The sequence below is a fragment of the Aegilops tauschii genome, chromosome 3 (genome assembly GCF_002575655.3).
Source record: "Aegilops tauschii subsp. strangulata cultivar AL8/78 chromosome 3, Aet v6.0, whole genome shotgun sequence".
Classification (NCBI taxonomy): Eukaryota; Viridiplantae; Streptophyta; class Magnoliopsida; order Poales; family Poaceae; genus Aegilops; species Aegilops tauschii.
The window spans coordinates 574953324-574980846 of NC_053037.3; the positions used below are offsets into that span (position 1 = coordinate 574953324).

Consider the following 27523-nt stretch of genomic DNA (forward strand, 5'->3'; position numbering starts at 1 on the left):
CTGACAGGCACATCCATGGATGTTCGCTTGGAAGTAACAGCAGTGTCCAAGATCACCATTTTTAGAGCCCTTTTCCGGCCGTATTTGAAATTCAAATACATCCAAGTATCCATCTCTACGGCAATCATGGATCTTGTTAAGCCACATGACTCAAAAAACAGCAGACCAAGTCACCTTCACTGAGATAGAGGCAGGCTTAAGTTTTATTTGTCGACAGGCACGTCCATGGATGCTCGCTTTGAAGTATCAGCAGCGTTCAAGCTCACCATTTTTAGAGCCTTCTTGACCATATTTGAACTTTAGATGCATCGGAGTATCCTTTGTTACGGAAATCACACATCTTCTTAAGCTACATGACTCGCCAATAGTGCCACGAAAGAGCTCAATTCTGTGAGGTGACCCACGGATAAACACGAACGAACTGAGAGACAAATTGAATCCACTCTGCAGTTTTGATATGTCAACCTCTATTGTTACCTCCACTGCCCTGTACAACATTGCTAAAGTGATGTCAACTGCACCACAATCCCCATGAATGCGATTCGTGAATGGCGTGCAAGGCATATGGTTAGATTGCAGTAGTCTGCTGCCCCGTCAACTAATTGTAGATCATCTTCTTCTTGCTCTCCTTTCTTAATCCTCATGTCAAACTCTATTAGAACAGAGGAAGTCATTGAGATGCCTCGCTTAGGTCCAGTCATCTCAATGAGAGAACCCTGCAAGACTATTATTAAGTAGCTCCTCATGGTAACACCAGAATTATCTAAAGCTTATACTTCTCCTCTAGCCAATTGGAAATTGAAGTCAAATAAATGAAAAAATGATTTCTATTCACAAAAAACTAAAATAATGTGAGTTTTTTCACCATAAACATGTCGGTTGCACATGACACTTAACGTTGCTAAACCGAACATAATTAACCATAGGCATGCTACATATATGCAAAAGGACAAACTCATCTTGGTATAACATCCTCCAACCGCACACATATTTGCATACAAGAATCCACGAAAATAAAATCCATAAAATAGAGCCAGCATCACCAACACCTCAAATGTTTATAGGAGTAATTGTCTTACAAGAATTAAGGGTCCAAAATTATCCGACTTGATATTAATTAAATACATATTAGTCTATTACTGGTTAATAGATCACTAAATTACACACTATAGTTTCAGTAGTAAGTTTCTTCTAACTAATTGTAATTCCACAACATGATTCTCCAATTGGTAACATAGTGGACAAATAGTTATTTTCACAATTTCGGTATGACACTTTTTAATAGAGTTAAGCACATGGAAGAAGATATGCAACCACAACACAAAAATATTATTAAATAGGTAAAAATCAATTCATTATGAAATACTTATTTAAAGAACGACAATAAAAATAAACTAAGCATGTGTTATTTATTAAGAACTAAGAACATCACAACAAAACTAAGAACATAATTAATAGTATTTTCATTACATATACCAATCCACATGAGATAAAAGATATTAAGCATGTACAATATTCACCTTCGATCCCAACTTTTATGATTAAAAAGAGATGAAGTAGTTGAAGTATATACCCAAACAATGTTTATATTTTGATCCATTTTGTGCAATGCATGTGATGGGATTGAACTTATAAATTAAAATAAATGAATTATTTGAAACAATTTGTGCAAGTAAAGATATGCACCTGTCGCATAATGATGGGATCATCCCTGCTACGATTAATAACATAATTAAGCAATTGATCTTGACAATCCCGCACTGCTATGTATCCATATAGTTGTATGGAGTCCATGTTAGTAGAAGTTCTAGCCAACTTTAATGAGAAAATTTGCATCATGCAACTAGTATAATGCACACAACACCTTGCCCTATCAGGCCAGCAATCTGTGGGTTCTGTTATCATCATTGGCTCCAGTTGTGCTTCACCAAAAAAACATCTGTATTAATAAACAATAAGGTAAACACATCAAAATATCCTCCTCTCCCATTTCCAGCTTGGTATGAATACATGAGTTTATATGAGACTTATTTATTAATGTGATTTCTAAAAAAATTGCTAGGACAAAATGCATTATACTCTCTTAGTAATAAAGAAAACTATGAATTGGCACCAACTGTAACAACATTGTTGCAGATTGAGATGGCTATAATACGAACACTAATTGTGCATATACATAACTAAGCATGTTGTAGATAGCTAGCCTTTTGGCTATATGTATTAGCATATACTGCTCACACAAAAATCAAACCATTAGCATAGACACTAGACACTAGTAGCAATTATCTTTCATAAGGATGATGTTCCTGATAAGGTCGCCAAACAGTCTGTGGGACTGGATCCTGGTGAAAAACTTAGCTCTTGTTACCCTGGTAATAGGCATGCTAGAGCTTGTGATGAGTGCAGTGAGCCTGAAGGGCTGCCTGACTCTGATGACTTGTTAGATCCACCTATTACCCCTGAAGTGCTGAAAAGGATTCCTTCTATGTTAGATGATCATAGTGTGATCTGGTCTAAAAATCTCTAAATATGGACGGGGCAAGCACCCCAGGAAAGCCTTTTCAAAATGAATTGCCTTTCTGGAATATTAGAGAGATCACCACCCCCGGGAAAAAACATGCATCTTGGATATGATTGCCAAGATTAACCCTAGTATTATTGCTTTCCAAGAGACTAAGAAAGAGCAGCTTTCTACATTTTTCCTTAAATCTATTAGTGGTAATAAGAATTTTATCTTGCAACATTTGCAACCTATTGGCATCTCTGGGGTCATCGTAGTAGGTGTTGATAGTGATATCTTTGATATAGTTGACTGGACTTCTCTTAGATTTTCTGTTTCACGTAACCTAGAGATTAAAGTTTGTGGTAAAAAAATAGATTCATTGCTGTATATGGGTCTCCCTATGATGAAGGCAAGAGAAAACCAAAAGGATACAAGCCCATTGGTCACCCGCCCCCGCGTCGCTCCCTTGGGGCGACTTGGGCGGCCCCCAACCCTAGCCCGCCTCTGGCCTCTCCCCTCCTCCCTGCCGACCTTGCCGCCACCGGAGACAGCCGCCGGCAAGCCCGCGCGGCGCCGAGGAAGGTGGTGGCGAGGCTTGCCGCTCCTGCCTCGTGCGGAGGGCATGGTGTGCCGGGGTGGCGGCCCCGGTCAAGGTGGGCAGCGCTGTTCCCTGCGGCGGACGGCGGCTGCGGGTGCTCGGCTGGGCTCCTCGGCTTGCTTGGGCGGCGAGGCCCCGGTGGATGGAGCTCGCGGTGGCCGGATTTCCTCCGTCGGTCGGCCTCCAGATCAGAATCGACCAGCTCCAACTCCACCCTCCTCACCTTCTCCCGTTCGATCTTAGCTCCGGTGCAGCCCTGCTCGCCGGATCCGGTGGTTGGCGGTGGGGCTCCTGGGACCGGGGGAGACCCTTGGCCGCCGGTGGCGGCCACAACGTCGACGATGCCACGGCGTCGAACTACTTCTTGGAGGCTTCATTGAGGTATCCCACCCCCCACCCATCCGCCCCCGCATCTAGGTGAAAACCTTGGTCCTGCTTCGGGATGACGGCAGCGCTACGACACCGTTCCCCTTCCTGAAGGCGCCGTCCTTGGACTGCGGGGTGGATGTCGAGTTTGGATGTATTGGTGGCTGCAGTGGCGGCATTGCTCTTCATCAACCTCTCGCCGTCTCGATTTGGTTCGCGTTCCTATCCTGCAGTGCGCGTCTCCTTCGTGGCTGTGCCATGGCAACTGAAGTTTCTTGTGGAGCACAATGTGGTCTGTTGCAGCCCCTCCCATGGTACACCTGGTTGCCATTTGTGAATTCGGGTTCTTGGGGAACCACTTCGCCTGCCGACGACGAGAAGGTTGTGGCCTCCTACGGCGACGAAGACGGATTTCATTATGCCCAGGTTGTTCATCATGCTGGAGTGGACTCGGGCCTTCTCCTTTCACATTGTTGCTTTCCACAAGTTCGATGTTTGTCCGGTGCTGGTTGCTTCAGTGGACGAAGACCTTGACTGATCAAGCTTAGTTCTTCAGTTTCATCATGGTAGCTGCTTGTGTAGTCTTAGGTTTGTGCACTGTCCTGTTTTGCACCTTGTATCGGCCGCCTGAGGTTGTTCTGCCTCAGTGTCTTCCTTTTCTTTCTTTTTCTTGTTGCATGTATGTGGTTGATTGATGTAATCCTGGCCGGTTGATGGCTTTGTTAATTCAAAGCCGGGCTAGGTTCGAGCCTCCTCTCGGGCTCGGCCGATGCCTTTCCTCTAAAATGATGAAGGCAAGCATGACCTCGTTTCTGAATTACATAGTTTGTTCATTGATGATCACCAACCAACTCTGATTGGGGGTGACTTCAACCTAGTTATATATCAGAAGGATAAAAGTAATGGTAATATCAACCACTCCTGGAGTGACAAGCTTAATGCCTGGGCTGAAATCTGGAGTCTATTAGAGATTAGAATGCCAAGAAGGCAATTTACCTGCAAATAACCAGGAGAACTTGATCATGTCTACCATAGATAGAATTTTTTGCACTATTGAACCAGATGCCATTTTCCCTTTAAGCAACTCTCAAGCCCTTCCTAGGATAGGTAGTGACCACACCCCTCTCCTCTGGCTCTGGGTCTCAGGGGTGAGTAATCCCCCCCCCCCCCCCCCCCCCCCCGCCCCCCATGAAAAAAGTAATTGTAATATGAACCACTCCTGGAGTGACAAGTTTAATGCCTGGGCTGAAATCTGGAGTCTATTAGAGATCAAAATGTCAGGAAGGCAATTTACCTAGGCAAATAACCAGGAGAACTTGATCATGTCTACCATAGATAGAATTTTTTGCACTATTGAACCAGATGCCAATTTTCCTTTAAGCAACTCTCAAGCCCTTCCTAGGACAGGTAGTGACCACACCCCCTCCTCTAGGTCTCAGGGGTGAGTAACCCCCCCCCCCCCCCCCCCCCACCACACACACACACGAAAAAAGCAATAGTTATAAATTTTTAAAATGGTGGTTACTTAGGGAAGATTCTAAAGAGCTTGTAGAGAAAAACTAGAATGCCCGTGTTAAAAGTGTCAAAGCTATTAACACTTCGCAGGAAAAAGCCAGGAGATTTAGGAAATTCACCAAAGGGTGGAGTAGTAATATTAATGCTGAGATTAGGAAGAGTAAGAACTCCTTGTCAACTGAGTATGATGAGCTTGACTGGACGGCTGGACCTCTCTTTGATCTTGAGATAGATAGGATGAAAATCATTCTTCAAGAGCTTCAGAAAATTTGGCTTCAGGAAGAAACCTATGCTAGACAAAGAGCTAGGGATATGCTGCATGGAGATAGGAATACTAATATTTCCAGGCAATAGCTAATCAAAGGAGGAAAACTCTGATTAATTCTGTAGATGGTCCAGATAGGTCTGTTACTGACACTAAAGGTACATTGGACATAACTTCTTTATACTACGTACAAGGACCTTTTGAAAAAAGGGGATGAATCAGGTTTTACTTTAGATGGTAGATTCTTCTCTGAAGGAGAAAAAGTCACCAGTAGGGATAATATTTCCTTACAAAAGCCTTTCTCTGAAGAGGAAGTGAAGGAGGCAATCTTTAACTCTTATGCAGGTGGAGCTCCAGGCCCAGATGGTCTCTCCTTCCTCTTCCTGCAACATTTTTGGGGAACCATCAAAAAAGACCATCAAAAAAGACATTATGGCCTTGTTTGATGACTTCCACAAAGGGGAATTGGATCTATATAGACTTAATTTTGTTGTCCTAACTCTTACCCCTAAAGAAAAAGATGCAACTAGTATGATAAAACTTAGACCAATCAGTCTCCTCAATTGCATCTTTAAGGTCTTTACTAAAGTCCTGACTAACAGGTTAGCTCTTTTGACGAATACATTGACATCTAGTAATCAATCAGCTTTCGTCAAGGGGAGATATATACTTGAGAGTGTGGTTACAAGACATGAAGTGTTGCACTCCAGTTACCATTCTGGTAACCGAGGGCTTGTTCTAAAATTAGACTATGAAAAAGCATTTGACAAGGTCAACATAGATTTTCTCATGGACTTCCCGGAGAAAAGAGGGTTTGGTCCACTTTGGTTAAAATGAATCAAACAAGTTACTCATCTAGGATCTGTAGGGGTTAAGATTAATGGAATCGAAGGGAACTTCTTCACAACTAGTAAAGGAATGAGACAAGGAGACCCCTTGTCCCCCCTTCTCTTTAACCTAGTGGTAGATGTTTTAACTTAGATGCTCTATAAGGAAGCTACTCATGGGATGATTAGTGGCTTGTGCTCGGAGCGTATTCCTGGAGTCATTTGCTTACAATATGCAGATGACACAATACTATTACTAGAAAATAATGAGCAAAAAGCTACTAATAGTAACATGAAAATAGAGTTCTCAGTAGCTTATTTCAGGGTATTACATCATAAATTGCTGTGATCGAAAAATCCCCTCTCCCCCGTGCCGCTCCCGCGAGCGGACGGCGGAACCCTAGCCACCGCACTTCAGCTCCCTCCCATCGGGCCTCCTCCTCCCTTGCCGCCACCTCGGGTTGCCGTCGGGCGAAGCCCGGCCGGTGTGGGCGGCTACGGGGTCGCCTCCTCCCCTCCTTGTGGACCCCCTGGCTGCTGCAAGATGGCTGGCCGCTGGAGGTGTCGGTCTATGGCGGGGCTCGGCGGCGCGGCTCCATGCGTTCCTGGTGGCGGCGGCTCGATGTCCCCCTAGGGCTTCATGGTGGCGCGACGACTACCATGGATGGGCGCACCTGGGCGCGGTTCGGCGTTGATCTGGTGGCTGGATTTGATTCGAAGCGACGCGGGCTGCAGGCTGGCGCCCCCGCCGTGGACTCGGCTTGTGGTGCTAGTGCCGCAGCAGTGGAGAGATGGTGGACGGGCGGGTCAGCTTCAGTTGCTCCGGCGGCAGATAGCAGCTTGCAGCGCAGATGTCTCGGGACTGCCCCTCGGGGTCTGGGCGTGGATGTGGGCTGCCATAGCGTGGTGGTGGCTCATGGCGGCGGTCAGGGTCATTTCACGGCGGCGGCTAGACATATCCGGCATGGGCCCATTGGTGTGCGGCTTGTGTCGTCCTTCGATTCCTCTTCGTCGCCTGGGCGCTACCTTCATCAAAGGGTTGGCCCTCTCCCAGCTGCGGCCCATCGCTCGTCTCATGCCCGATGCTACAGGATCGAACTCGTCTCGCGCCCAGCAGCAGGACCGAGCTCGTCTCGTGCCCGATAGCAGGACCAAGCTCGTCTCTCGCCCCGCGGTAGGACCAAGCTTGTCTCGCGCCCGGCAGCATGATCGAGCCCGTCTTGCGCCTAGCAGCAGGACCTCGCTCGTCTTGCGCCCGGTGCCGCAGGACAAGTCGATGGAGGCCAGTTTTGGCCGGCCTATTGGGTCTCGATGCTGGGGGTCGCCCAGGTGTTGGGGGGATGACCCCCGGGTAGGTCCATCAACACTTGGCAATTTTCAGAACATCGGGGCGGCAAAGCTCCCCTCAGTCCGGCTAGCCTTCCAGCCGGGCCGACGGCACAGGCAGTCCGGCTAGGCCGCGGGCCGGCAGACGGCGGGTCAGCGCCCGTCCCATCCAACCATACGACAAGACCGCTCCCCCACGACGGGGAGAGCATGGCGATAGTGCACCCCTCACTGCTGACCCGGGCCCAGAGCCGGCGGACCTCACGAGAAGGCTTAGAGACTGACGCCAGAGCCCAGCCCTCATGTACATTTACCGTTGTACCCTGGGGGCAGACTATAAGACCCCCCAGGAGCCCTCCATGCAGAGGGTCTTCTCTTTGCCCCCCCCCCCCCACACACACACACACACTCATACACTAGGAGAAGGAGAGAGCTAGCTCTTCTTACTCCTCCACCCAACACAACTCAAGGAGCACCATTGTAGCCCTCTTGTGATCCATCTAGTAGATCTTGCAGGACTAGCGGTGTTACCTCCTACGGAGGGCCCCGAACCTGGGTACTACCACCACTTGTCTGTTTGGTTGGGGTAGCCGCGAGTCTCGGGTGAGGTGGTATCAAGGTCTTAGATGCTGGGGCGGCGGCTCTGGTGGTGGTAGTGCGGTGCTGCCTGGTGACGACCATGGCCGTGTGGGCGGCGTGGTTGCCGGGTGTGGCGTTCGGTGGCGGTGAGTGTCGGCCGGGGTGAAAACCTGTTCTATCTTCGGACAGACCGGCGACGGCGAAGCTCGTTCCCTTCTTGAAGGCGTTGTTGCGGCTCTCATTGCCCGTAGTGTTGCTCCAAGGGAAACTCTGACCCTCGGGTCGGGCGGTGGCGGCACTCCGGTGCCGTATCCTTCCTGAAATCAAACAGTTCATTTGCTTTCCTTCTTCAAGTTTCCCAAGTGGGCTCTGGACTTGATAAATAGTCAGTTAGCCCACTGCCTATGGAGTGATTTTGAGGGGAATAGAAAACTCCACCTGGCCAATTGGCATCTAGTCTGCAGGAAGAAAGATCATGGTGGACTAGGGGTTCATAACATCAAGGATGTTAATCTTTGTTTGTTCGGAAACTGGGTGAAGAGATATATTAAGGATGAAGGAAAATTTTGGAGAACCATCACAGATAAGAAGTATGTGAGGGACTCTGCCAATATCTTTGCTAGTAATACCCACGACTCTTCCAGATTTTGGCAGGGGGTCATGTGGGCTGCCAAAGCTCTTAAATTTGGCTATAGATGGGTTGTAGGAGATGGATCCAATATCAAATTCTGGGAGGATATTTGATTTGGAACACCCCCTCTATCTGTCCAATACTAGCCTTTATATTCCATCTGCCAGCAGGAGTGTGCTACTCTTGCTGAGATTTGGAATGGCCAAGAGATTAGACTGACATTTAGCAGAACCTTCTCTCCACATATGATGGAAAGCTGGTATGAATTAGAGCAAATCATCAAGGGGACTCAATATCTCACAACAAGTTAATGACTAAAAACAATTTAGCAAAAAGAGGGATCCTGAAACCCCCTGAGTGTGCTTTCTGCAATGAAACTGAAAGCATCAATCACTTATTCTTTGATTGTGTGGTGGCCAAACAGATTTGGCTTTTGGCCTCCGAGTTCCTTGGTGTTAATCTAGGACATGACTACCTCTCTATTGCAAAGTTTTGGCCTGCCAACAAAAAGAAGAGTGCTTTGAACTCTATTTGTTCCTGTGTGCTGTGGTGCATCTGGAAATTCAGGAACTCAATGATTTTTGACAATGTGTATTGGACTGATATCAAACAGGTGTGGCTACTGATTCTGAGAACAATGAGAAAGTGCTTGATCCTCTACAAGGAGGAATCCCTACTGAAAGTGGATAACTTCTGTGGGTGATATCTTGCTTCCTCAAGGCCCCCCTTCAGATCTCAGTGGGGTAGTCGCCGCTGACAAAAACACTGAAGGTGTTTTCAGTCAGGTGCTGCGAAACAACCTGAATCTGGGGAGTGACAGGCCTGCCTCCCGACTACAGGATGGAGCTTGACTCCCCTCCCAGAAGCCCTGGTAAATGGACAGACAAGCAAAGCTTCCTCAGCCCCGTCACATCGCTGGATCTGCCCTGCTCGCCTAGTACACCACTGGTGAAGAAGCTCAAGGGACCAGGAACTCACCAGAGGGCGCTGGCAGCTGAAAAAAGAGGAGTTATTCACCTAGCAACCGCGCTGGACGTCGAGGTGCTGGGTGCTTGGGCGATTAGCTATGGAAGATGTAGCATCTATAAAACTAGTGGTTTTTGTTTTATCTCCCTTGTAATAAGCAGCAGAAGTTAGAGCCCCATCGCCCAGGTTTCACCAATCTGCTGACTGTGTGTGAGCTGGGGATGCAGCTTCGGTTGCTGTGGTGTCTTTCGACTTAGTGGCAGTAGTCTTCCGCTGCTGTTTCTTGTGCTCTCTCATACTGACACCCTCCGTGGAACTTAGGAACTACTCCATATATTACTAAATCATCACATGGATCATTAAGCATATTGCCTTTTGTCTTCGTGTCCATGGACCTATTTATAGGGCTACAGGACTACTGTCAAGATTCTAATTAACTGTCCATCACCTATCACCAAATTTCCTACATGTTTTAAATTAAAGATCCTACACGTAGATTTACTTTTTGCTATACACATTGCCATTAGAACATTCCAGATATACACTGCATATTCCAAAACAAAATGATGCTTGTCAAATATGCTAACAATAAGATGTATCAAGATAGCGAAGAGATTTGGAACACTTACTCTCACCACGCTCAGTAATACGGCATTGTCCCTGAGACCAGAGTCTCTTGTGTATATAGAACCGTCGCGATGGCTGGTATTCTTAATGACGTAGGCTGAGCTTACATAACCACCATCATCACGGTTAGCAGGATGGCTAACAAGGACTTCTGCGCTATCTGTCCCTTTGGTGGTCGCAAAATGTTGACATAGGGCATTACTTGAGGCGCAGAAAAGATCATTGGCACAAGGGGGGCGGCAGCGCCTATTCGGCTTCCCCCGTTCCTTCACGCCTTTCACTCCAATGTTCCTTGCCATGAACCAGGATCCGTAAGCAGATCTATTATCACAAGAGCGCAATTTATAACCAGGCTCAAGTAAAAAAAAATTTAAAAGGAATATATTAATATCGCGAAAATACCAATTACACCTAGCCTCTACACCAACAAGAAGTCTTGAAGAAGGCTCAAGTAATATACAGGGAAATAAATTATCCGCTAGATTTGAACTCTAGCGCAACACACAATGTTGATCTCAATGCAGAGACGAAAGTCAATTCTCCAGTGTGGTACCGGCGAGAATAATGTACACGATGAGGGGACAAAACTCACCGGGAAACACGGTATGAGTAGTGGAGCATCTCGTGGCGAAGGCTCCGGAGGTGGAGAGAGTTGGGCGGAGAGGACACCGATTTGGGGGCGGGAGGGACGAGGCAGCAGCGGAGCGAGCATGAGGAACTACCAACACCGAGTCACTATCCATCACATCGTGCCGCCCATCGCCCCCGGGCAAAAGAGATGGGCTTGGCCCAGCCCATAATATACATCCCGCCAAAGAGATTGAGAAACACGACCACAACTCCACCGCTCTTTCTTTGCTCCTCGGACGGATCCGGAGCGACCACGCTCGAGGAGCGACGCCTCTCCTCCCTGGCCTCCTGGACAACATCGCCATCTGGGAGATTCTAGCTCGTCGACGGCCGCGCCTAGCGTTGCACGTCTTCCTCGTCCAGCTTTAATCCAGTTGATGTTGTTCCTAGTCGCGCTAATCTATTTTAGATTGATGGCATGCTCGGCATGTCCAGCTTTAATGATGGATCAACAATATTTGACATCTGGTATGAAATTTCAGGTGCCGGGTTGAATTGCCGGTTGGGGAGGTCATGACGCGGTACGGAAAATTTGAGAAGTGGGATGTGATGGTCATGCCTGTGGATGGTGAGTTGCTCGTCGATCAGTTTTCTGACTACTGCTTCATGGCAACGTGGATAGCAATTTGGTTGCTCGTTTTCGTCATACATAGGCTTATGTCTTGTTCCGCATACCTTCTTTCGACACTACATGGTTATGTTATCAATGCTACGCCATTAGCTAGTATCCATATAAACACACAACTGACTCGGTTCATCTAAAACACATCAGGAAACATAAACACAAGACATATGTTGGTGAAATTTAGATCTTAGACTGAATATCTGAAACAAACAACAGGAGTAAGTCATGCAGGGGAGGAGCATATGTCGTTTCCACCAGAACAATGGAGCCTAAAAATGATAAAAATGAAATGAAAATGCTGATAAGTTGACATTTAATAGAATCATGGAATTTGCTTTCCAATTTATATCATTGTAAATGCTACATTCCTCAATGGAGTATGCACTTTCCAAAAATGAAGTTGACAATTAAAGCACTCATCAATGGCCTCAGTCCAAAAATACTACCTACGCCTAACATGTTACAAAACATAAAAATAACACATGCACCTAATCAAGTGGACCCTTATCACAGTAGGTCATGTGTTTTTAAGCTCAGGCCTGGAGAAACAAGGCATCCCCTTTAATAGTAAACTCACACTGTTTATTTTTTCGAAACATGAGCCCTGCTCATATGAAGTAGGATGCATGTACCACAATAATTCGATGTTCAGTTAGTCGAAGGAGAGAGAATGTCAGTGTAAATACAAATAGAATCCTAGCGGTTCTCAGTCTTCTAGAGAAAATGACGTTGGCAGGTTGATCTCAACATCATTATACCGATGATGTTCTCTATAAGACCTCAATCATCGAGCGAGATTAGAACATGTTGATATTTTGGATTTTTCTTTATACAAATTCTTTGAGACCCCCCACATTCCAATTCCCATGAATCATTCAAGTAATCTCTAACCGATAAAATTCGAAATGTCGAGATTAAAATAAAAACAGTAGAGCACGGCATTAGATTGCAAAACTTAATAACGGAAACATCATACAAATTACGACACCTACAGGGTGAGTAGGAGCTCACCTGGAGCTTAGGTGTTTTGCCCGCCATCTACACTCTGAATAAAATGGATGGTGATGAGCAAGGGGAGGGTCGAGAGGGTGAGGACAAGCAGAGATGCACGTGCAAGGGATCAAACCTGCTGCAAATTCCTGCACAAAAGGCGACCCTCTACTTAGTTTCTCTAGATTCAGGTTCTGAAGAAAGTCAATACACAAACCAACTGAGACCATCAGTTTCAAGCTTACTGGAAATAAGAAAGTGGCACGCCAATAACATTTCTTTGTGTGTGCTCAGTAGGAAAAGGATACGCAACATACATGTCCTCTGAAGCTAATATGAAATCATGTTGAGTAATAGGAAACAACACCATAACCAGATTAATAAATATTGAAGCAAGCTGACAAAATCTGTGAATAAGTATTACTGTTCAGACAAACTAAATAGGCTCCATGTACTACCCATGTATGCCAGAATGGAAATCCTCATATACATTTTCTATGCATCAACATATAACCCATTAAAAACAGAGAACACTTGATGTGCATCCACCTATACTTACTAAAACACAAAGAGAATGGTAACTGTTCCTCTACTATCTGAATGAGTTCACATACACTCGTTAGAAAAACAGAGAATACTAATTGCTCCTTTACCTCTGCAAAGCCTAAGAAACATGAGCCAAGAATCGATCCGATGGAACATAACACCAGCTCCTGATATGTCAAGCAGTACAGATAATGCCATAATAGTGGAAAATTAAATAAGCTCCATGTACCAACCAGGTAATCCAGAATGGAAACCACCATATACATTTTCTATGTATCACATATAATCGTTAAAAAAAGAGAGAACACTTTATGCACATCCACATGTACTCCCTAAAAAACGAAGAACACTTTATGCACATCCAGATGGTAATTGCTCCTCTACTATCTGTATGCATCCAGACACACACTCATTAAGCCTAATTACTCCTCTAACCTCTGCAGAACTTTACAAACAAGAGCTAAAAATTGATCCAGTGGAACCTAACACTAGCTCCTAATCTGTCAAGTACAGAAGCAGTTCCTCTAAACAAAACACATAACAAAAAATGAGCATATGATCATAAGGCATTTCGCTCAAGCAAGCATCACTAATTTTTTTTTGGACATCAAGCATATCCAACCTCGATAATAGGAGCACAGCACGGACTTTGCATCAATCATCATAGAATCTGTACCAAAAATCAAGCCCGATTCAAAGAAAATAGAAGTTAAAAATACAACTGAGAAATGCAAAACCTTTGAATATGTAGACGCGTTTATCAGACAATCCCAACAATTTAGCAATATCATAAGTTCTAACCCTTCTCATAAGCAAAAGGAGGGATGGGTGAAGAGAGAGAGAGAGAGAGAGAGAATTAATGGAGAGCAGCAGACTACGTGTGCAGGCATGCAAGCGAGATCCGGGGATGGGAAAAACCGGGGGTGGCACCACTTCCCTGCGGAAGCTGCTGCTCCTTGGCATTGATGGGAAGCAGTGGTCGGAGCGCCGGGAGGCTTGCTCGGATCGCGCCTCCACGTCCTGCATCAAAGTGAACCACAGATCGAATGCCCCGCCGTCATCATGTTCTCGCTCCTCTCTCTTGGAGAGCCACTGGTAGGGACGTCTATCTCCGCCACTGGTGGGCGTGCTCTCGACCTGGGCGACCTCGGCCAGGGAAAAGGTGAGGGGAGGAGAGAAGGGGTGGGGCGCAGGCTGCGCGAGAGGGCGCCGGTGGCGCCGGCGGGGGAGGTCGTCCAAAGAGAGGGAGGGGGGAGGAATCAGGGGATGGGGAACGGGGGCTCGTGGGGCTGGCGATTCGTTTCTTTTTTAGTCTCATAGCTTGCGGACGTGGACAGAACGAGAGGGCGCCCCTTCCGCAGACGTCAATGTGTTTGATGTCTTGTTATGGGCAAGAAAAAACATGTTTTAGATTTTCAGACTGGTGGTATGTGAAGCTTATGTACGCCTATGTGGTCCAGGGCGCGAGTGTCACGTTTCATCTATTCTCGTAACACTCTCGAGCGTCAATGAATCACCGTATGTAGTCCTTCCTGTTGTTACTTGTTCTTTGTTGGATTTCTGGGCATTACATCAAAATGGCCCAACACAATTTGTAGCAAAATTTTAGTTGGGAATTTCCCTGTTTTTAATGAAAGAGAGGCCTCCCCTTCAGATTTCTATCAAATGAAACCATCTGGTTCATTACATAAACCCTACCTAAGACTACTAACCTAAAGCAACACGTCACATTATCATCAAAAGTTTGTAAGCAAACCAACCAAACAGACAACAACCACCAGACTCCAAACTTAAATTACATGACCATAAAACACCACCGGACCAAATTATAATCTATCACACCGAGGAGGTCAAATTAAGAGCTTCAGCCACTGATCCGAAGAACTCCACGACTCTTGCAATGCTTGATAGTTGGTACACTTCACTTGCTACATGCTCTATGATTTTTGCTCCCGGCATTAGCACTTTTTTGGCTTTCCTCCTATCCGCAAAATTGCCCAACTCATTATCCAATGATAAATCAATTTGATCAGTACAATTACAATTTGATGATTGATCATCTTCCTTTCCAATACTATGTCATTTTTACATATCCAAATAGTCCAAAATATAGCAGCAACACCAACCGACATTGGCAACAGTGTTACACATCGGCTGCTTTGAGTGTGGATGAAAGAGGCGTGGATGACACATTACATTGACCAGGTGGTTGGATTGACATGCACATATGGCCAAGATCAGTTTGATCTGCCCCTATGGTTTTTGTATATTGGTATATAGATATATATACAGATATAGTTCACAACAAAATGGTTCACGTCTCTTTGTACTACGGACTATGTTGCACATTTCTTTCTCCTACTTTTGTCACTTGTTCTTTGTTGAATCTCTGGGCATCACAACATAATGGTCCAAAACAATTTGTAGCAAAATTTTAGTTGACAGTTAATTATGTGCTTTGCAGTTAAAGATTTCTTTTTTGCGAGTATTTGCAGTTGAAGATTGTTTTTTTTAGGGGTGCAGCTGAAGATTGCTGATAAGAATTAAGAAGTTAGGATGCAACATTTTATTTTTGGAGAAACAACGATTATAAGGTAGAACTCAAAACTGTAGGCGCCATAAATCCTTTCAGCAATCTGCAGGCAAAATATTTGTAGTTTTTTCTTATGAGAAATAGGGTTTTTTTTCTTTTTAAGTGCAAGTATTGGACTGCAAAGTTCACGGCGAGGTGCTTCTGGGCTAAAAAGCCCAGCCCGTTTCAGAGACACTTCAAAGTTCACGGTGATATACTGATGCAGTGATTCTCATTTCCAATCCTATTCGCACCAGAATCCCTAAGAGCATCTCCAGTCGCGCCCCCAACAGGCCCTCCCCAGACGTTTTTGCCGCGTTGGCGCCGAAAAAACGGCACAGTCGCCCCCCAGAAGCCCGTTTTTCGTCGGCTCGGGCCGAAACTGGTGCCGGCGGACCCAGGCAGAACCCGGCGCCCTGGGGGGCGCCGGCACAAGCGAAAAGGGCGCGTGGGTCCGCCCTGTCGGCGAGTCCAGCGCCTATTCCCGCCGTTTCTTCCCGCTTTTCCCCCACTTCCCTCCCATTTTCTCCTTTCCTCCTGCCAATCTCCCTCCCGCTCGCCTCCCAGCTGGCCACCATGCCACTGAAGAAGTACGTCGTCCCCCGCGCGGCGGCAACCGCGACCGCCTCCGTCGCCCAGCCGAAGCAGAGGAAGCCGAGGGCGCCGCCGTCCAAGCCACCGGGCATGCCAAACGCCGAGCGGAGGGCTCTCCATCGCCGCAGCCATGGGGATCGCCCTCGCCGAGCTACGCCGACGGGGACGCGCACGGTGGGTTCAACCCAAACGTCACCTTCCCCGTGGACACCCGGCCCAGCGCACGCCCTCGCCCGCCTTCGCCGGCGTGCAGTACCCTCCATACAACTACTCGCCGCCCGCCTACGCGTCCTCCCCGACGCCCCATCTACGCCGTTGCGTGCTGCCCTTCTCGCACCTCGGCGACACCGACGAGACCGAGGGCGACATGGACGGCATCATCGCGGCAGGTTCGGCCGCGGCCGCCGCGTCTCCCGGGTTCGTCACCCAGGACGAGACGGTGGATCTCAGCGGCGACATGGACAGCGAGCTCGGCTACGTCTACGGCGAGGACGAGCAGGAGGAGCAAGAGCAGGAGGACGAGGACGAGGAGGAGGAGGAGGAGGAGCCGGCGCCTGTTCCGGCGAAGGGGCGCAAGAAGAAGAAGCGGGCGGCCAGGTCAGGCGAGCCGCGCATCAAGTGGGCATCCAAGGAGGAGGAATGCCTCGCCGAAGCATGGAAAGTCGTCTGCCTCGACCCAACCACCGGCACGAACCAGAGCATCGAGACGTACTGGGACCGCATCAAGGCCGAGTTCGACAAGCGCAAGCTCGTCGACCCCTACTTCAAAGGCGTCTACATGCAGCGCGGCTCAAAGGCGATGGCGAACCATTGGGGGTGTATCCAGGAGGCATGCAACAAATGGCATGGGGTTGTCGAGGAGGTCGCGGCTCGCCCGGAGAGCGGCGCCAGCGTTGAGGATCAGGTATGCCACGCCGGTCTCCCGCCTCTCTTCGCCGTGTGCGCCCGCCAACTATTTGTTCCTCCGCGCAGTTGCTGCGCATGTTCGCCCTGTATCGGCAGAGCAATAGCGATGCCGAATTCAAGTACCTCCACGTTTACAAGCGCATTGACAAGTGCGAGAAGTGGGCGGAAGTCCGGCGCACCCTCGACAAGGCCAAGGAGACCTACAAGCCGGACGCGCCGACTCCGGGCGCATCAGAAGGGCGGCCGGATGGCAACAAAGGTGCCAAGAAGGGGAAACACGCCGACGCGGCCACCGCTCGAGTGCAGGAGTCCATCGAGCACTGCCTCGCTGACGCACAGGCCCGGGCCGTCCTTCGTGAAGAGAAGACCGACGTGCGGTGGTCGGCGTTGATGTCGAGTAGCGCCGCCAAGCTCGACCTACTCCGGACCAACGTCGCCGCGAAGAAAAGGAACACCGACCTCGCTTTCCTGCTGGGCGGGGCGGACATGCTCCAGAGCAACGACGAGGCGTTCAAGGCGTGGTACTTGGCGGAGCGTGGCCTCATCCTAAACCAGCTTCCCTCGAGGACGCCGTCCACGCCCACGCCCACGCCCACGCCCATGCCGACGCCAAGCCCGAGCGATGATACCGCCGAGACTCCCCGCAGCACAGAAGCCACCCCGACGCCGCCAAGCACAGAGACCCCGCCAAGCCCGCGCACGCCGACTCCGCCAACGCCGGAGGCCGACCTCGCCGTCTGATGCGCACGCGCGTCCTTTTCTGCTTTTTGTACGCCGAACTTTTCATCCGATCGCCGAACTTGTGGCCGCTTGATCGCCGGATTTGTGGCGTCTATTTTGTGCGCGGGAATGACTACGTTTGAATTTGCCGCGGCTGGGGGACGGCGCCTGGGGGCGTGGCTGGGAGCTAGATCGCCCCTAGGGGCCAATCTAGCGCCGGTTCGCCCCTAGGCCGCTCTTTTTCGGCGCTCTGGGGGGCTGAACGGCTGGAGATGCCCTAACTCAGTTCTCCTCCGCCACCACCACCACCAGCCAGGATCCGGTGACAATGGCGGAGGCCGCAATAGCCGGGGCGAATCCTCTCCTCAGCGGGCTCCCAGATGAGATCGTGATCTGGGAGATCCTCGTAATCCCTCCTCCGCTGCCGCGCCGTCTGCCGCGCCTGGCGCTGCGCCACCTCCGCCCGCGGCTTCCTCCTCGCCCACCACGCCCGCCAGCCGGCCCTCCCCGTCGGTAGAGGCAAAGATGACGGCAACAGCCGCTACTACCGGAGCATCATCATCTTCGACCACCAGGCCGCCGACGCCCAGCTCCAACACGTCACCCGGCTTGACGACGTGTTCTCTTGTCTGGAGGCCTCCTGCGACGGCCTCCTCCTCCTCCGTTCCCATGGCCCGACTGGCGCCTACTACTCAATCTGTAACCCAGCCACTCGCCAGTGCGCTCGCCTGCCAGTGCTTTCTGACTTCTTCGTCTTCGGAATGTACCAACACCATCCTACCAGCGAGTACCGAATACTGTTGTACCATGAAAATCAGGAAATCGTCGGTCTTGATGCCTGCCACATCTTTGCATTGGGTTCCGTCCAGCCGACAAGGAACATCGGGTGGCAGCAGGAGGCGGAGGAAGCGTGTTACCGCAGTGTGGAAGCTGTCTTATTTCGTGGCAGCCTGCATTGGTCTTCAGAGAAACTCACAGATTAAAATCGCGGGAGAAATGATTTCGCGGCGGCCTCTCCCAGCAGCTATAGCGGCCGCCATAGCGGGCAATCGCGGCAAATAGCGGAAATTTTTCTGGTGGAAGATATTATTTCTAGAGGGTTTTGCTCATTTTTGAGCCATTTAGAGGGATTTGTGGGGATATCGCGGCAGCAGCCATAGCGTAGCGGCGAGGCTTCCGGGCAGCTATAGCGGCTATTTCGCGGGCTATTTTAATCTATGGAGAAACTTGATATTGGAAGCAACAATATAATTGTTTTTGACACCACAACCGAGTCGTTCCAGGCGATGCATGCTCCAGTTGCACCAATCGTCCCTTGCTACAATCTCCTGTTTGAGATGGATGGTGTGCTCGGCATGTACTGCTATGGTGATGTTGTGACTACCATTGATATCTGAGTGTTGCCAGACTATGAAAGCGAGGTCTGGACCTGCAAGTGCAAGATTGAATTGCCGGTTACTGAGATCAAGGAGCTGTGGGGAAAACATGAAGGTTGTAGGTCTGCAGTGGTCGTGCCTGGAAATGGTGAGTTGCTCGTGCTGGTCAAATCTGCCGAGTGGCTATTTCAGATTGACATGGATGGCAAGTTGGTCGCTACTTTCCATCGCAAGGAAGTGGTTCCTAGTCGATTTAAGCTCAAACAAACTCTCGTTCCACATGCTTTCTTTCCAACATTAGATGGTAATGTTGTGACTGCAATGTCCTAAATCTGAAGGCTGTTTAGTGTGTCGGCGCTTTTTAACGCCTAGATGTTTGTATCCTCATGAGCTGCAATATGTGTCAATCGGATACACTATAAGCCTAGTAGCTTATTTCTTGATGCATATACCGTTAGATAGTTGCATGAAATTTATGCTTGTGTCCATACCCTTCCATGTTCAAGGAAGTGACTGCCGTGCATGTTGATTCTAAAATTATCAAGTCATTTTAATGCACATTTGAAATATGTGCTAACTATTCTGCATGATGTTTCTATTATCTTGAACCGGAGAATTATGTTGCTCTTTTATCTAGTTGTCTTCTTAGCAGTTGCTAACTTAGCAATCTACCTACCTTATGTCTATTTATTGAACAGAAGAACAGACTTCCTGGTAGGTATTTTTTTCCGAGAGATTATCTATGGTGTTCTCAATACTATATTCTTAATACTATTAGCAATCTGCACGTGTTATCTGTTTCTAAGTTTGCCTGACGAATAAATGTGGCAGTTTTTTTAAGGGAAATAAATGCGGCAACTGATCCTCATAATTAGTTCACTAGTGAGAACACTACTCGTAAATTGAATTAATAATTGCATTGTGTTCTCAACTTATTAATTCTTCATGAATCCATTTAAAATTATTGAAATGTTCTGTCATAATTTCTTCTTTCTAGTCCATTGTTTGGAATTATCTCCATTATCTCACATTAGCTGCTAACCATTTTAAGGAAACAATGCTTAATGTGGTTCCATTTTAAGCAATAGATGTTACAGATCCACTAGCTTCTTTGTCAACGTATACAAAGTTATGCTCAGGAACTGTTACATGGCTGCATGAAAATTATTTTTCTTTGGATATTCTTTTGAGCCGAAGTGGCTACTGTGCATGCTGATGCTAAAATTATCAAGTCATTTTGGTCGTCATTGAAGTATTTGCCAATTAATCTGTCTCATGTCTTTGATTTTCGTAACTGAATTGGTTCAGTGATCCAGTGATGATCCATTAATCTTGGCTTTTTGTCCTTTTGAGCTGAAGTGGCTACTTGCCTTTAATCTTGGTCTTCTTCTTCTTTGGAGATGATCCAGTGATTGTAATGAGTTACTAGTAGCATCGATGCATTATTGCTGGTCCTAACATTTGTTGTGGCTGCCGATGAAATTAAGGCAGATTATCCTCTTTCTTGACCAGCAAGTTGCACATGGTTTTTAGTCATGAATCCATTGCATCTGTTTAGGTGCTGAAATGTTTTGCCTTTCTGTTGCATAGTTGGGAATTATCTATATCATTTCCTTTTAGCTGGACAACACCAGGAATCATGTGGCAATGCAGCTGTAACAGCAATTTGAAAGCTCCCTCTCCTCAATTGTATGCTTGTACTATGCCGTTGAAAGATGACTCGTCGTTTGCTACTGCATGTGTAGTATGTGCCAGTACAGGGGCAGTTGTTCAGCTGCTCAAATTTAGGCTACTTTTTTTTTTGCTTGAAAATTTAGTCTACTCAACAGCCAATTTTATGCTGCATTGCCATTTGGGAGTGTCTGGTTACATTTAGGCTACTCTTAACTTTTTATTGGTTTAGTATATGTATATCCAGAATATTAATGTTCTCCGATGAGTCCAGGTCATGAAGCCGGCCATTGAAACAAATCTCTTTGTTGCTCTGCACTCCTATAAACTAATGTAAGAGCGTTTAGATCATTATTTTAATGTTCTAAATGCTCTTATATTAGGCCCCGTTCGGATCTCATCTAGCTTCTAGATTAGCTGGCTTCTGGAATTCTCGCTGGCTTCCAGCTTCTCGCTGGAGCCGCCTCGCGTTCGGCTGGCCTGAGCAACTCCTCGCGTTACACAGCCCAGTAAAATGGGCTTGGCCTGTTCGGCCAAGAGCTGGGCCGCAGATGCGGGATTTGACTGCTAGCGGTGACTGCAGGCGGCGAAAGACGGACGCCTGCCGGATGTCAGTCTTATTGAGCTAGCTGTGGCGTTGTGTCATATTTAGTCTGAATTTCGTTTTCAGTAGGACATGGACAGATTATCTGATCATGTCAAAGACTTGTTTTTATGTTTTGCTTGTTGCAAATAACCCTGACACGTGCTGCGTTCACGTGGAGGTTAGTTAGTTTCCGCTTATTCAGTTGTAAGCGCCGCACAATCCGGTCTTGTGGGATGGCACAGGAAATCAAGGATCGTGGAGGGCGTAGGAATCGGTCACGATCGCTAAGACGTCGTGCACCTGAGAATAAAAAAAAGGAGCAGAAAAGACGCAGGTTTTTACGCGTCGCAAAATCTCTCTCGCCTCCGTGTTCGCGTGTGTTCCCTGTGTGCGTGAGTCCACCGTCGGCGTGTTCGATCCGGCCTAAAAACCATCAATTGGTATCAGAGCTTTAGGCTTAGGATCTTGGGCGTTTGGCGACGCTGATCGGAGGAGTTTCTGCGGTGGTGATGGGGGATACATCTCCGAAGAGTAGCGACGGGAAGAGCAGCAGCGGCGGCGGAAAGTACACGCCGCCGGCGGCCAGAAAGGCTGCTACAGCGGACGGTGGCGCTATCGTGCTCGCTACCCCGTCGAGGGCCATGAGTGTGCCCGTCCAGTATCCGATGCTGACGGACACCAACTACTCGCACTAGTAGGAAAAGGGGCTTTTACCCCGGTTCATAAGGGCCTTTAGTCCCGGTTCTGAAACCGGGACTAAAGGGTCGTTACTAATGCCCTAACCCTTTAGTCCCGGTTCTTGCCGTCCACGTGGTCGGTGCGGGGAGCCCAGGCAGGAGGGCCTTTGGTCCCGGTTGGTGCCACCAACCGGGACCAATAGGCATCCACGCGTCAGCACCTGGCAGGAGCTGAGGTTTTTGTTTTTTTTGAAAGGGGGTGGTTTAGGGGTTTTGGGGGGTTAATTTAGGTGTTTCATATATTGTGTTAGCTAGCTAATTAATAGAGATAAGTGTCCTCTCTTATCTCCGTGCTTTGTAGACGCTACGTACTATATACGTATGGAGAGGAGTAGACACGCTAGCTAGTAATCAAATGAAGGAAACAGAAGATCGTCATGAACATATATATATGCATACAGAGAGAAGTGATATCGACCACCTCTCCTTCTCCGAGATATTGGTCGAACAACAAGTTCTCGTATATCTATCCGACACTACCGGCTACATATATACAATAATTATCTCTTACAATACAATCTCCTAATTATATTGTAGGAACACAGGGTCCACATAGTATTCTCCGTTTTCAGCGATCACGTGGTCAAGGAAGAATGCCGCCAATTCCTCTTGAATTCCTCGCATACGATCTGGTGCTAGGAGTTGATCCCGCTTCCGAAAAATCTAATTTGAAGAAGGGGGTCAATACATATATATATGAATAAATGAAACTCAACACAAATGATGGTAATAAAATAAAATTGTGAATATTATTGCTTACGCACTTCATATTGTTCTTCAGTGTAGCCCCGCTCACAGGTATGGTAGCGGATGGACTCGCAAATGTAGTATCCACAGTAATTATTCCCGGGTTGCTGCCACAACCACTTTACAAGAAATAGAGGTCAATCAAACTGATAAGCAAGCATGCTAAATGGTATTGATCAAACTAGCGCTTGAATCACTAGGAGATGCGCGGAACATGCTACTATAGTACTTACTTTCGGGTGTGTAAATTGCAGCTGGTTCGGCAGTCCCGGGGCTTTTGAGGTGAATTTTCTCCAAACCCTGCCAGACAAAGAAAACAATTACTTGATATCAGGAAATGAACAAAGTTGCTGATATGGTGGATAATGATCGATTTAACTTACTTCTGGAGCATTTGAGTCATGTTCGCATAGTCCTGGGGATCTTTTCGTCTCGAGTCTAAGACGGTTACTACTCCCGGCTCAAGCTTAATCTCTAGGAGAATATAGTGGAAGCTGCGCATGCATGCATAAGTCATCAATTACATTACCATAACCTGGACTAATAAGGGAAACCGAATATGCAGAAGACAGTAATACTTACTTGAAGTTGTAAGGAAAGAGTATTATATCTTTGTTTTGATTTATTACCAACGATTGTAGCAAGTTGGCCTCGGTATCTTTGGCATGAAATTTAACCTGATAATCATCTATGAGATTTGTGTTAATGAACCCAATATCACCGATTTGTCTTTTCTTCAATTCAGCGATCTTCAATCTGCATAATATAGTGAGGATAAGTATAAATACATGCAATGAAAGAGCTGACCTATATAGAGAGACTTAATGACAGAAGTAGTACTACTTACAGACAGTAGCAAGTGATCGTTGTTTTATCGAGGGACTTTAGATTGTAAAACTGGAAGAAATCCTCAAATGGAACATTCAGCAGTTCAATTCCAACGAGGTCATGCTCCGGTTTAACTCTCAGCGTTAAAGTACTCATCCCATCAGACTCTCTGCAGGTTTTCATGTACCAATCATGTAGTCTTCGCATCATCGTGCTTAGAGATTTGACATCTTTGACGAGAGGCTTCCCGTAATGGTATTTGTGTTCGTCCACCTCCATGATTTCATAATGTACATCGTCGGGCAGGTAATCTCCAAGATCGGTATAACCGGGCACCATACCCGAATCATTAGCGACGATGTCTTTTGACACCTTGAGCGGGGGGCACAATTGGTTCTCTTGTTCGCCGAGCTGGGCAATTTTTTTCCCAGCTCGTCGTTCTTTCATCCTTTTATCACTGACAGTACTTCCCGACCGCTCCGCTTCGGCATATGCCTTTGCAAGAACGCGCTCATAGTTGCCTTTTGGCGGAGACTTTGGTGGTTTTATCAGGGCAGCCAGAGTGCGCTTTGCTTTCACCGGATCTATCTTCTCCTCTGGAGGTGGATGTTTCTTTGCTTTGTCCCCTTCAAAGAAGTTCTTCACTTCGGCTCGCACGATCTTCGCGTTCTCCTCCTCGGTCCTCTCATATGGTAACTTCTCTGGAGTCTTCAGAGAAGGACCGAATCTGTATTGCCTCCCGCCTCTGGCAGCTGTACTGCTAAACGCCGGCAGAGCAGACGGAGCGGCTGCGGCTGTCTTCTTTCCTTGCTTACGAGGCGGGGGAGAAGGACTACGACGCGCCGGAGCAGCCGCAGCGGCGGCGGGTCTCTTCCGCCCTTGCTGTCGAGGCGGGGAAGGAGGAGGCTGGCTGCTCTGGCGCGCCGGCGCTGGCGGAGAAGGAGGCGGAGTGCCGCCACGCGCCGGAGAAGGAGGCTGAGTGCCCTGATCACTCGCCGGAGGAGGAGGCGGAGGAGGAGGCGGAGTGCCGCCACGCGCCGGAGAAGCAGGCTGAGTGCCCTGATCACTCGCCGGAGGAGGAGGCGGAGGAGGAGGCGGAGTGCCCTTACTCGCCGGAGCCGTCCAGTTCGGAAGCTTGATGAGCTCCTTCCGCCATAGGCATGGAGTCTTTAGAGCTAAACCCAGCCGAGTCTCCCCTTCACCGGTAGGGTGGTCAAGCTGGAGGTCCTCAAATCCCTCCGTTATTTCATCCACCATCACCCTAGCATATCCTTCTGGAATCTGCCGGCAGTGGTAGGTTGCGCCGGGTTCAGTAGGTAAAACAGAGCCAACATCCGCCTTGACTTTCAAGTTCTGCCATTCCGCCATAAGGTGGCAATGTTGAGACTCCGTGATAGCATCCACGGGGTAGCTAGGAGTAGCCGCATGCTCCAGCTGAGGCAGCTCGGTTGAAGCCACGCTGCTTCTACGCTGAGATGGCGGTGTAGCTTCGGGGGCAGTTTCGGCATCTCTATTGCCGTCTCGTTCCTCTAGCACTTGAACCCTTTCATGCAGACGCTGAATTTGGATCTGCTCCACTTTTTTCCTCCTCTCCTGGGTTTTGTAACCGCCCGCGTCCGGAAAACCAGCCTTCCATGGAACGGAGCCTGGCGTGCCTCGTGTCCGTCCAGGGTGCTCAGGATTCCCGAGGGCCATTGTGAGCTCGTCGTTCTCTCTGTCTGGAACGAACGTCCCTTGCTGCGCTGCATCGATATAGTGCTGAATCTTCTTGACGGGTATTGCAAGTTGCTCGTCCGTCCAACGACACCTCCCTGATACAGGGTCCAAGGTTCCGCCAGCCCCGAAGAACCAAGTCCGGCAACGGTCTGGCCAGTTCATTGTCTGTGGTTCGATCCCTTTATCAAGCAGATCCCTCTCAGACTTGGCCCACTTAGGCTGGGCTTTGAGGTAGCCACCTGACCCCGTGCGATGGTGAAGCTTCTTCTTCGCAGCATTCATCTTGTTTGTCGCTGACATCTTCTTACTCTTTTCCGATGTCTTGTGGGCCACAAATGCGGGCCAGTGATCTATGATCTTCTCATACCGGCCGATGAATTCAGGTGTCTCTTCTTTGTCGACAAACGTTTTCAGCTCATTCTTCCACCTCCTGAATAGGTCTGCCATCTTCTTAAGAGCATGAGACTTGATTAATTGCTCTATAACTGGCTTCTCCGGATCCTCCTCGGGCGGTAGGGTGAAATTTGCCTTTAGCTCAGTCCAAAGATCATCTTTCTGCATATCATTGACATAAGACACCTCAGGGTCTTCCTTCTTAGGCTTGTCCCTAACTAGAACCCCGCACTGAGCAGCAAAAGCATCCTTTGTCCGGAGGGGTTCAATCGGTTGGCCGTCGCGCGCGATTGCTGTGATCTCAAACCTTTCATCCGAGCGCAACTTTCTCTTCGGGCCTCGTCTCTTTACCGCAGTTGTGCTCGATCCGGAGGGCTAGAAAAAAGAAGAAAGACGAGTGTTAATTAATATGTGTACATACCAAAACAATGAATGCATCAATTAGCTAGTCAGCACAGGCTTAACTAATATATTTACCTGGCCGGACTCTGTTCGGTCACCGGAGCCGTCACCACGGGCTCCTTCTTGCACCAGCATTGGGTCACCGGATCCATCATAATCACCGCAGCTTGCTTCTTCACCCTGTTCTTCCAGACCATCATTGTCGTTAAGATACGACAAGATATCACCTCCGGCTAAGATTATGTCCCCCAAGACTTCTTCTGCTTGCTCATCTCGTCCGTGCTCCATTGTTTCTGCAAATATTACAACATGGCAATATTACACAAACATGACAGCAGGTGGATATATTAGTGCAAACGTAGACCTAGCTTATTCCGGGTTTGGGGTGGCCTAGGCAACGCTTCAAGGTAGGGGCGCGGCGGGAGGGGGTAGGAGACCGACATCGTTTTGGGTTTGGGTGTCCTCGAGAGTTTTGGTCGAGCGAGAGGGCCGGGGGGTGCTCCCGTGGTATAAGTTATCACGGTCGAGAGGGGGTATACATATCGACCGTCCATCATGTCGAAGTTATCTGGGAGGGAGTTATATATCGACAAACGACGACATACATACACGGGAAAATAATGTTATTGGGGAGGGGGTATATATCGACCCCCCCCCACGTGTTGAAGTTATCGGGAGGGGGTTTTATATCGACAACGACGACATACATACACGGGAAAATAATGTTATCGAGGAGGGGGTATATCGACCCCCCCTCGTGTTGAAGTTATCCCCCCTCGTGTTGAAGTTATCGGGAGGGGGTAATATCGACAACGACAACATACATACACGGGAAAATAATGTTATCGGGGAGGGGGTATATCGACCCCCCCCCCCCCCCACGTGTTGAAGTTATCAGGAGGGGGTTATATCGACAACGACGACATATATACACGGGAAAATAATGTTATCGGGGAGGGGGTATATCGACCCCCCCTCGTGTTGAAGTTATCCCCCCTCGTGTTGAAGTTATCGGGAGGGGTATATATCGACGACGACAGACCCGATAAAACATAAGAAAACGAAGAAGAAATAAAAAGAGGAGAGAAGAAGAAAGGAATAGAGGAGAAGAAGAAAAAATAGAATATTTTCTATTTTTTCTTCTTCTCCTCTATTCCTTTCTTCTTCTCCTCTTCTTTTTCTTATTTTTTCCTCTTCTTATTTATTTCTCCTCTTCTTCTTTCTTTCCTCTTCTTATTTTCTTCTTTCCTATCCTTCTTTTTCTTCTTCTTCCCTTCCTAG

The 27523-nt window shown here is 48.0% G+C and overlaps 1 pseudogene; it reads right to left on the reverse strand.

The window, feature by feature from the left end:
- Positions 1-227: 227 nt before the first annotated feature.
- On the reverse strand, positions 228-16252 carry LOC109770999 (uncharacterized; annotated as a pseudogene).
- Between the last annotated feature and the right edge of the window lie 11271 nt (positions 16253-27523).